This window comes from Clinocottus analis, unplaced genomic scaffold (assembly GCF_023055335.1).
Source record: "Clinocottus analis isolate CAN_PGR_092001 unplaced genomic scaffold, fCliAna1.0.p SCAF_1, whole genome shotgun sequence".
Taxonomy (NCBI): domain Eukaryota; kingdom Metazoa; phylum Chordata; class Actinopteri; order Perciformes; family Cottidae; genus Clinocottus; species Clinocottus analis.
In genome coordinates, this window is record NW_027175820.1 from 14,339,113 (window position 1) to 14,351,144 (window position 12,032).

Consider the following 12,032-nt stretch of genomic DNA (forward strand, 5'->3'; position numbering starts at 1 on the left):
CTTTGTGGCGGCTCGATTAGTCATGCTGCGTTTGGTGTGAACACCCTTTTTTTGTGGCAGGACACAACTGATGCCGTAGACTCAGACTCAGACAGACATATGAGACAAACGAGTTTGCGCACACACAGAAAAAAGGACATCACCACTGCAGATACGTAAAAGAAAAGCATGAGTCTGCCCTTAATACATGTGGAAAAGGATTACACATGTGAATGGTGAATTAATTGGTGATTATACCAGTGTCATTAAAGTAATACAGTACTAAACCTGATCCACTACATTTAATGTTATCCATTGTATGTGTGTGTCAGTTTGTAGTTTGTGAAGTACATTTTGTTAAAATGGTTTTCAGAGACGTGTTACGTTTTAATGAAGGACTTTGAACTCATCAAAATGGGAGAAGAAATTGTGAGGATAGGATTCATTTCAGCAGAGCGGATTTTGGTATGATCAACGCCCATGTCTGACTACCCTGCTGGGGCAAACGCCACTGAAGGTGGAGTCTAGAGGGTGGAGAGCCAATATTAAAAAGGAGCTAACCCATCTAGGACCCAAAGCTATTCTACCACCCAATCTGCTCCTGGCTAATGTCTGTTTGTAGATCAATTCTACCAAAACCAGCAATGTCTGTGAATGTTGTGCCCACATATTGACAGATAATTGTTTCCATCATGATGTCCTAAATCAACCTCAATCTGACGGGCAGATCAGATCACAGGATAGAGTGTAGGACTCCAGTGTGACAGGAAGAGATAGACTCTGTTCACGTCAATGATGTACATCAAACAGAGTCAAAGAATGTTGTTAGGTTGTTGCCCTATGAAATCTTGCTGCTTTTTTTGTGTAGCAAATGCACTATAACTGTATTTTGTTGTGCAACCCTGTACAATGACAAAATATCCTTGAAATCAGGCTGAAGATTCCAAGATGAGTGTGGTCCAAAAAACGGAAGCGAACCAACCTGGATCTTGTTTTCATAGTTTTGGTTGCTATCATTATGATATAATTTAACCTATAATATTATACCTATTATAATAAAACCTTTCTTGCTAACTAATTGCTTTTGCATTATCTTTGAATAAAACTAAAAGCAGGCAGTAGCATACCAGCACTAGCAAAGAATATAATTTCAGCATTAGCAAACAATAGCGAATAACCTTGTCACACTTCTGTTCTTACAACACTTGTGTGGCTTTCCAAAGCCCCAAGATCATAAAGATACAAAGGTTGTGTGGATTTTCAATGTGTCTCCCTCTCCTCTCTCACTTCTGATGGGTTCTGGTGAATAAGGTCAAACTAATTACTTTAAACCAATTCAGCAGGGTTACCATGCAACTCATTTGAGAGGACTAATGATGTTCAAAGCATGCATTACAAAGACATTCATCAAGACCAAGAAACCTTGCTTGACATCAGTGCTCTCCTTGAGCTACCAGACTGCTTCATGGAGTTTTATCAATTGTCCACCTTCTGTTCTTATTAAATCCAAGCCAATTATTGCGGTGAAGTTTTTGCCTTTTCTCAAAATATTACTTCATAGATCCTCTCGTGTTGTAGACTGGTAAAAATGCCCCTTTTACCTTCAATCTATACATGTTCCATTTATCAATGACTATTCATGCTTTCATCTCATAAAAAATATTAATATAAATGTATTAATGCCAGCATATTCTATTTTTCAACAGATAAGGCTAATAGCTAAAGGGCACAATAATAACTAAACAAAGCAGAGCTCACAAAGTAAGTGTTTTCCTTGCAGAGCCAAAAAGGTGTTGATATAGGAACTACAGACAAAAATATATCTTAATTTTGAGGAGTAAAAACTTTTACTGAAAGCTGCCAACTGCACCTAAACAATATTATATATTATATTAAGTGATATTAATAGATGTATTATTTCAGTGAAGGGAAGAATGATGTGCTCAGTGTTAACACTGCTGTCAAATATTCCTTCTAACTTGACTAAGTGCCAAACAATCTCTGACTTCTGCTTCAGGTGCTGATACGACACGCTCCGGCTGAATATGAAATAGCACAAACAAATCATAGAAGATGATGACTTCCAACACAACATACTATACACCTGTGACTTTGATTGCAAAGGCAAAGATAAAAAAATTTAAGACTTCTGAATACAATGAAGCAAGTGTGCGTGTGAGAGAGAGACTGAAACTTGAGTGAAAAACATTGTTACCAACATGACGGCAGTCTGCTGACAGATGGGCCTGCTGAAAGATTATATCTGCAGCTGTGCAAGATGGAGTTTGGATAACTCAATCACTCTGCTTAAAAAACTGTCACAGAAAATCCAAAGTAAAGAACATCATTAAAACACCAGTCATTAAACAAAACAGGACATCCATATTTTAATTTTATTGTATTGACAAAGTTCATATCAAATTAGTTGTGGATGCATTTGGTGCCTGCAGTACCAGCAGCAGAGTCGCTTTGACTTTCTTTTGAGTACTAAGTGGTCATTACAGAGCCTCATTTTGATGCAAGCATTCGTGCTCCTGCTGGGTTTGCAGTTGGCAAAGCTCTTTCAAACATCAGGAGAGCTGCAGCTGGAGGGGGTGAAATTTAATAGCCTGTTTGGAGTCTTGACAGGAAATGTTTGTGTTTGCTTCATTTGTATCTTTAAATGTTTTCCTCCATATAGTTTTACAGCATCATCTAAAACATACAATAACTTCAGTTCTGGGCTCCAGTACACTGGTAATTTAGTGACTAATTTACTATAATTTTAAACTTTTCCAACTCAAATAATGTTTCACATATGCCTGCAAGCATAAATTACAGCATTTTGAACATCTTAACTCCCTACTATTAACGCTGATAGGCAGACCCGAAGCAGACTGTGTGTGTGTGTGTGTGTGTGTGTGTGTGTGTGTGTGTGTGTGGGTGTGTGTGTGTGTGTGTGGGTGTGTTTGTGTGGGTGTGTTTGTGTGTGTGTGTGACAAATCAGCTTTGAGATGTTGAAATTGCTGTAACGTAGAACAAACATATTGACATAGACAGTATTTCAGTTTTTAAAATACATAAAGATTCTTAGCTAAGCATTAAAATAAACATTTTGATATATCTCTAAAATGAATCAAATGTATATGAAATCAGTAATGCACTAGACGGAAGTCAAGTACAGTGTTGTCCAGAATAAAAGTATTTTCTTTCAGGACTTTGAAGAGTATCCCATAAATAACTTTGAGCTGTTATTTGTTGGTATGTACGTATAAAGGATTTTAAACGCAGACACCAATTGTATACTTCACCTCTTTCCATGTACCATTGCAAAGCTCATAAAAAGCATTTCCAGCTCAAAGGAGCTATAACGGTGCACTGTCATCTACGACCTCCTTCCTCCTCACCACTGAGATCTTAAATTAGATTCATGAGAAAATGAGCACAGAGGACAAAGCAATCAAAGACTCCAGCTGTTCCATACTAACCAGGGGATCTATGTAGTGTATGTCTCAGGTAAATAAGTGGATCACAGCACAATGACCTTGACGACAGTCAAGAGTGAACGTTAACTTTAAGGTTTTCTCCGTGGTACCAAGACAGTTATTCAATACAACAGATTGTAGAGCGATTAATTGTCTTTTTCTGTAAAGTTTATGGGAAACAGAGGTGCTGTTGGATATGTTTTTACAACTAGACCCAATACCTGTTTTTAATGTCAATGGCTACTTATCAATATGATGCAATTTGATCAATTCTTTGCTGAAACAATGCTTCACCTCTCGCCTTAATGCACACAGACAATTTTAAATAGCTAAAACTGTTGTGTAGGCTGACCTAGTATAACAAAAATGTGTTTCCCTAATGTAGAGGGAGGCTTGATTTTAAAAGTGAATATGCAACAGGGAAACACAAAGTGATTATGTGATAATCGCAACAGATCAACGTACAACTTCCAGATCGTATACATAAAGTATAAACACACTTTTATGACTAAGTCATATGAGAGAGAGAGAGAGAGAGAGAGAGAGAGAGAGAGAGAGAGAGAGAGAGAGAGAGAGAGAGAGAGAGTGTGTGTGTGTGTAATCAATAGTAATGTGTCATGGTCTCAACTTTAAGTACTAATGTTTAACTATTTAGGACCATATGCTCACGCAGTGGCTGAAGGGGACTTTAAACCAGTCCATTGTTCCTCAATAGAAAGTGACAGCGCATAAAGAGCCAGGACCAGGATACAGTGGATGATTAAGGGGCAATGACATTTAATATGCAGGCTTTAGAGCACCACAAGGACAAAGCAGTGTCCTCACATTCTTTTTATACAACAAATCTCTCACATATCTACATGCCTTCCTTTCTACACTATTAAACAATGTCAGTTTGTTTGAGTGTAAGATATGGGCTTGTCAGTGTTCACCAGCAAGGGCGGAGGTGAGATAGAAGTGCAATTTTCAAGCTGTAGGCGCTCCTGACATTAGAAATCATCCCTCTCCTTATGGAAAGAAGCCACCTATTGTACGATTCATTGCCTTACCAAACCTGAAATTGCTGAAATGTTATTATACTGAGAGAGGATGGCGATATATGAAACTATTCAAACAGGAACACCGTAGACCTGCATTTTCACAAACAGAAGAATGGGAAAAGAAATGAATGAGTTTGTGAATGATGAAAATAGAAGATAAGGTGTTCATAAGGGATCTAAGCTATCTCCTATTTTAGTTCACTTCACACGGAAAGGGTGTATTAAAAAGAGAGGGAGTCAGTCATGTGTAGAATTGCCTCTTAAATTGGAGCCCATTTCTTACATGGCAAACTAACATTACAAATAAAATGGTAACATAGACACATTTATACATATTGCAGTGAGCCGAGTGCAATCGTATTAGGGCACGGCCATCCGGGGACCATGCACATGTTTTTCCATCAAGCCCACCAAGTCAACAACATGCTGTAATAGCCTTTCTAACAGAAGAGCTATTGGTGGTAGGTTACTATGGTAGTTTTACTACCACAACCTAGGATATATTTTTTTTTTGTCTGATGGAGCAAGTGATTGCAATTTTCTTTATTCTATTATTTGAAAAAGCACAGATGGAGTCACATAAATATTTAAATTAATATTAACCATGGACCATTTTGTTGCAATTTGTTTGGGCTGGTGGGGCATGAACTTTTTTCTTCTTCTAAAGTGGGGCGAGACAAAAAAAACTTTGATAACCACTCGCCTAAAGTAATGATGTTTTCAATGCACATTGAACTCCACAGCAAAGAGAAATGAATCTGTGGTTTCTGCGGGATTTTTTTTATTAGCAACAAACCATAACACAAATATTCGTCAACAACAACCAACCTAGGAATAATTTGAGGCTACTGTGTCGGCAACATGGGGCATAAAACAATCATTGAAAAAAAACAATTATTAATGTGAGGGAGAAAGCAGTAATTTAAGGGAGGAAATAATTCATTCAAGAGCACAATTTTACTAATTTGGCATGAGATTATGAGACATTTTACCTCTGCCACCTGTCAAGCTCTGTGGGGAAGACACAGCACAAACTCAACTAAACTGATTAGAAAATAGCTATACCAAAAAAAATCGCCTGATATTTCTCCTACAGCTTGCCACAACTCACTATAGAAAGATAAACACTATAAAAGCTGCGGGGGTAACTTCATTCAAACATCCTTATTGCCCCCGTGCCTTGGAGCCAAAAAACAAAAACCAAGACATCTCCTTTTACTTTCTGAGAGAGATCCAGAGGTATAAGCTGGGAGGGAAGGTACGTTATCATGGGATGTGGGCATTGGATCAGAGTTCATTAACTATCTCCCCTTTCTAATGAAGCTTTTTTTCCAGCCAAGAGATTTTAGCAATCATTGCAGTAAGGTTAGTGAAGCATGAGGTGTCGTGGGCCCAGGAGCACAAAGCCAAAGTCACTCCTCACAGAAAAACACATACTGGGTCAACATCAAGCTTTAAAAAAGCAAAACCTAAGCACGTCCGATTGAATTTGACTTATACTATTGATTCTTATTTTATATAAATAGTAGGTCTCTGTATACCTTGAGATGCAATTCAATTACATCTTAAACTTGTCCCTATTTTTACAAAATTGGGTAGCGTCCGAAATTCAAACTAAAGTTAAATGATGTCTTAAACTAATGGTGTCCAGGGGGCTGCACAGTGGTGTAGTGGATAGCACTGTCACCTCACAGCAAGAGGGGCCAGTTCTGTGTAGTTTGCATGTTCCCCCTGTGGCAGTGTGGGTTCCCTCTGGGTTCTCCAGGTTCCTCCCAGCCCAAAGACATGCAGCCCTGGTTAATTTGAGACTCTGAATTCTATGAAGGTAGATTTGTATCTTCATTACACGAGCAAATTTCTTGTTTGTAATTAAAAAATGATCTTGACTGCAAATCCCAAATATTTGCTCTCAATTCAAAAAAACTGTGCTCTCAATCCCAAAAGTTACAAGTTGAGTTTTGGAAGTAGTGGGCGCTGCTCAATGAGCCTAGAGTTTCTATCGGTGGGCTACTCACACACTGACGGGAGGTTACAGGAGGAGGACACGAAGGTAGGATAACAATATATTGCTCTGTTGAAGGGATGTCATGAGAACCGATACTTACGGTACCTTTTGCTACTAAAATATCAAAACATGGACGATGCCTATTTTTTTTTAGGGACCGTAAGTACCTCTCCAAGTTTTAAACTGCGCGCGCTCTCTGTCTTTCGCCACTAGATCAACAGACAGAAAGCTACACTGCACCCTTGCTAGCTTACTTAAGTACCTCGCTAACGGAAATGCTGGGTACTGCACGCAGAGCCTACCGACCTGACGTGGCCTTTACACAGTGGAGGTGGTGAACATTAGTGGAACTTGAGCAACAGCTATCTCCGGAAAGTTGGTGCGCACCGAAAGAAACTGTTGACATTAGATTCTCAAGAGAAAATGGATCGTTTTGAAGCAAATGCAGACTGTTTTGTGCACTGACTAAGCTAGCGGAACAGCGCATTGCTATGGAAGATTTATTTTTGACAGTAAGTGGGCGGAGCCAGTCACCATCAGTTCTTGGAATGCACAACTCTCAACAGAGATGGAAATGAGGTAAGAGGACTCACTCCTTAGCTAATTCTAAATCTGGAAAGTAAACTAAAACTTTAAGTGAAGTTTGGTGCAGCAAACGTGCCGGGTGTTTTTCAAATATTTTAATAAAGAAGTTTATGATTAAAGTTTAAGTACATAGACTCTTTTTTAATTTTTATTGTGGTATCGAAATTTGCATTGAGAATCGTGTTATTTTACTGGTATTGGCACCAACTACTGAATTTTTGGTATCGTGCCACACCTACTCTGTTTACATCGTTTGAAATTAGGGCTCGGCAGATTAATGCGTTAACGCAAAATGAATCTGGCAATCGTTTAACAGCGCTAACTACTTGATCATGTGTTAACTGCATGTTTTTTTTGTGTGCATTTTTTTAAATTTTTAATTGCATTGGGAGGGGCTCATCGCTTTGAATCTCTCCCAAACGACATAGTTGAGACCTGGGCGTTTTACGGCTCTCCCAGTCCACCCTGCGTGAGGGCCATAGAACATAAAAAATAAATAAATAAGATAAATGCCATGAATGCAAATACAGCAACAAATGATGCATTTATTACAATCAGTTGAGTAGTTGCATGTATTTTAAATTTGCAAACAAAATGTGATATACAGCATGATCAAAAATATGTACGACCCTTAATTGCTTCCATACTATATCATTGACTATTGCAGCCCTTAGCTGTGTCCAGAGAGAAGAAAGAGGCAGGAGTCAGAGCACTTACCTAAATACTGCTTGTTTTGCGAACACTCAAAATCCCTGAAAGAAAAGGATGAGAAGAAAGGAGGAAAACTAAATAGAAAGCAACAGAATAATGTCTTCTATCATCAGAGTCTTGCCTCCTAGTACTATGTCTGGCTGTGTGTAGTGTGATTTATGGAGCAGTGGCAGATATCCATTAGCAATGAAACAACATACCCTCTATCCAGGAAGTGATTTATGTATTCAATAAGCCTCTCTGGCTTTCATTCCCCCCTTCACCTCATTTCACTTCCTGATTCTTGACAGCAGCAGTGACAAAAGTCACAATGTGGGAAGTGGAATCTGCCAAGCAAAGTGTCCTGTGGAGGTGAGAATACAACTGCGCCATCAAGCTGACTTAATGGTAGCTTGCTTTGGTTGCTGTGCACCTGTAACACACTGTAGCCCAGTGAAAAGTCTGCAGCAAAGTTGTTCAGCTTTACAGTGGGTTAAGAAAAAAGGCTGCAAGGCAGCAAGCACTCAACGTAACAGATTTTGAATTGAAACAGAACATCGGGAAGAGGAAGCTCAATAATGCATAATGTATTGACCAGGTCACATTGCTTTAGGCTTCATGCAGTGTTGTTAAAGGTTCTAAACTGATTCTAAATGCCAACAAAAAGCATTATCATCATTGCCTTTTATATTTGATGGGGTTAGTGTTGACGCTGGCTTGTTAAAAACAAACAAGAGCTATACAGCATGCATTCCTATGGACCGACATAGACTCATCCATTGATGATTGATACACATGGAGAAATTAGGTGACTTTCTGGTGTTTTCTTGGGATTTTCATGAATGAATGACGTGTCCTACATCATAAGTATCTGTTCCTCGAGAGGTTGGGGAAGACCTTGTTTTGATGTACTTGTTGTGGTCACCAATAATTAACCCCACATGTGTATCTTGTTTATAAAATTGCCAGACTACACGCTGAAGAAGGGCATCTTTCCTGAAACATCTGTGTGGCAATTTTAAAGGTAAATTGAAGGGCATTTTTAGTCATTCCTTTTTTTTCCAGCATCATGACAGTGCTAGCAGGGAACATTAAACTGAAAGCAGGCAGGAAAGTGAGAGGGGTAAAGGACAAGAGGAGGAGCCTTGAAAGACCATTTTAACAGAGAAGGGAGTGCATAAGAAGTCGCAAGTGAGGACCGAGCAGCCAAATTCAGCTGACTGCTACACTTTCAAACAGCTGGTATGGAAACTCGCAGCAGTCCTTAACATACGGTATCACTGAGCAATTTATCTACAGAGGGCGAGTATGGGAGGGACAACAGAGGGAGGTAAAATGAGCCAGCAGAAGGGGTCAAGGAAATAAGAAATCAGCAGAAAAGGTATGAGGAAGAAAGAAAGCTGCTTACAGTAACACCCATTAATTTCCCCAAAGACAGGTGTTGGAGATATTAGTTCAAATAAGAGAGCTAAGCTTTTCTGTATCTGCTCGAGCCAAAGCTCTGCATATCCCACAGCCAAAGATGCTTTCAATTAAAACCGAGGCAGAGTTGTAATTTAATGTCCAGGCTGCAAAGGAGAAACCGAGCCTACGACACCACAAAATAGCTTCCAGCCTAGTTCTAAAATTAATCCAAAATGTAACCTCACTGGCATATGATCTATTGAACTATGGATCTGTGCTGTTTGCGGTTTGGCCAAAAAGTTAAAATCCCAGAGCAGGGATAAGTCGTAAAGACAGTTAGCAAAATGGAGAAGAGTAATGACCAGGATCTGGATTAAAGGGTCTTTATATGATAGCTTCACCATCAGGAGCTTTTTAATTCTCGAGCCCATACACAGCTGTCTAACTGTCTATTGAGCCAAATCAGACACTTGAAGCTTGGGAGAACGGGCTTTCCTAGTTTTATAGAGTTTTGAACTCGGGAAAAATTATACATTGCCTCATCACCTCTTTGAAAGAACAAAAAGGGCAGACTGAAGCAGTACTGGTTTGGTTCATTGATATTTTCTTGAGTAAAGTGATAACAAGAGCGTGCGTGCGTGCACCTGTGCTTAATGAACAGTTAATCAGCTTCCTCTCAGTCGTTTGCTTAAGTCGCAGTGAGCTGACAATTTGACATTTTTCTTCGACTGACCCAGTCCCTGGTTGTCACACACTACTTGCCAACAAAATTAAATTAAATTTAGATTTGTTTTTCAGTGGATTAACAGGAACTAGGTTATTTTACTAGTACAACTGCCATTATATAAATATATGATCCATACACATGAAAGTGAATACATGATGCAGAGCCACCAACTCTCACGCTTTCGCCGTGTGACACGCTTTTTCATGTTTTCACACGCCACACAACCAATATCTCACGCCAAAAAAAAAGTCTGGGGCGTGTTCGTTCCTTTTCAAACTACTGACTTACTGTATTCCTTTTACTGGAGGATGCACACTGGCAGAGAAATACAAATGGCAATTGTTTGTACAAAAACACAAATCCAAAACATATTCCCCATGCACCTGCACAAGCAGGGGGGCATACAGCGTCACGTCTTATAGCTTAACACTTGTGTGGTGTTCATATTTTTGTGTTTAATATATATTGTATTTCTTTATATTAGAGCTGTGAAAAATAACGCGTTAACGCATTGTGATTAAATTACAGGATTAATGCGTTAATTTTTTTAACGCACGCGCAGAATGAGCTTCCATTAGACAGGCATGAAAGTCCCTCACCTTTCGGCGAATTGAAACCAAAATAGGTGACCTACGTGAATCGTGTAGATTCAATGAGGTTTTTTTTGGGGGCCGGGGTAGTGTTCAGTTAACTGCGAACAGATGCGCGTGCCAGAAGGGAGCGCGAGTGCATGGTAATATAATATTTTATGATATATCTAAGTTAACTTACCCAGGAGCTCTGTGGACATAGACGTAGCTAACGTTAGCTACAGCTTGATGAATTGAGTCATTGAACACAGCAGGAGAGATCGCGACGTTAGCCAGCTAGCTAAAGCTCCACTGGAAAGTTAATAGCTAACGCTACTGTTAATGAGGAGATAGATTTTGAGGTGAGGGGACTGACCAGACATCCAGATTTAGGCTGGACAGTCTGTATGTTCAATGCCCTGTCCGGCGCAAAGGGTTCAAAGGCAGATCTGCTGAGAGAAAAGGTTAAATCTCAACAAACATCCAGTGAGTAAATTGCTTCATCGGGAGAGAGTACCAATTTCTTACTGAATTCCTTTAAATGCTATGCTACAGAGCTTGTTTTTAATAGACTGTAAAACTAAAAACAAACAGATCGGTAAAAATTGATCTTCATCTAAATAAGATTTCATACTGGAGATAAAAAGCTACTGTGGCTAAATTCATGATCCAATAAAAATACAAAATAAAAATCACTCAAGTTGGTAAGCAGAAAATCTCCGGTCCATTTGATTAAAAAAAACATGTATCTTGGACAACCCCTAGTGTCTTTAAACAGCCAGTGCAACACATGCGAGTAGGGGGTGCAGCATACAAGAGGGACATACAGTTATCTTCCTATTGTGCAGTAGAAGTGAAAATCTACGGGAAGTTTTACACTCACAGTAATCAGGTCATAGCAGTGGTCTGATACATTTTTGAGGAGGTGGACGAAGTTACGCGGACTGGAATTTGCTGAGATGCACCAACTGCAGTAGCCAGAGAAATAATCAATAGAATTACATCAAATAGCAGTATGAACCACACAGCTGCTGTTGTAAAAACCCTTAAGGTTTGTCTATTTAAAGCGCAACTGCTCTGACACAGAAATACTTGCAACACTTTATTTATTGTACACGCATGATTCATTTGAAATAAGCATCTGTTGCAGAGACACAACAGGGAATACGATAATCTTAATGTTTTATTCCAATGTGCAGTTCAGAGGCGCCTCATCTAATGAGGCTCAGTCAGTCTGGTTTGGAGTCTGACTTTCAATCCACCACCCACTGAGTTCACATATTAAAATTGCACCACTGGCGAAGGATTCGGTCGGTGAAAAACCATCTGTCAATTTCATCTATATCAAAATATTGGATAGAAGAGCAAAATGTTATCATTTGGCATATTGTCAGTCGAGCCTTTAAGGGTGAAGCAGTTTATTATTTGTCTCACCAAGACCTTCTAAGCAGAGAATGAAAACATCACTTATGGTGGCTGCGTTTCCCAGATTCGATCGTTCTTAAGGACTTAAGAAGGCTCAAAAGAAGGGTTCACAAAGAATGAGCGCTAAGATAAATGCCTTCTTAA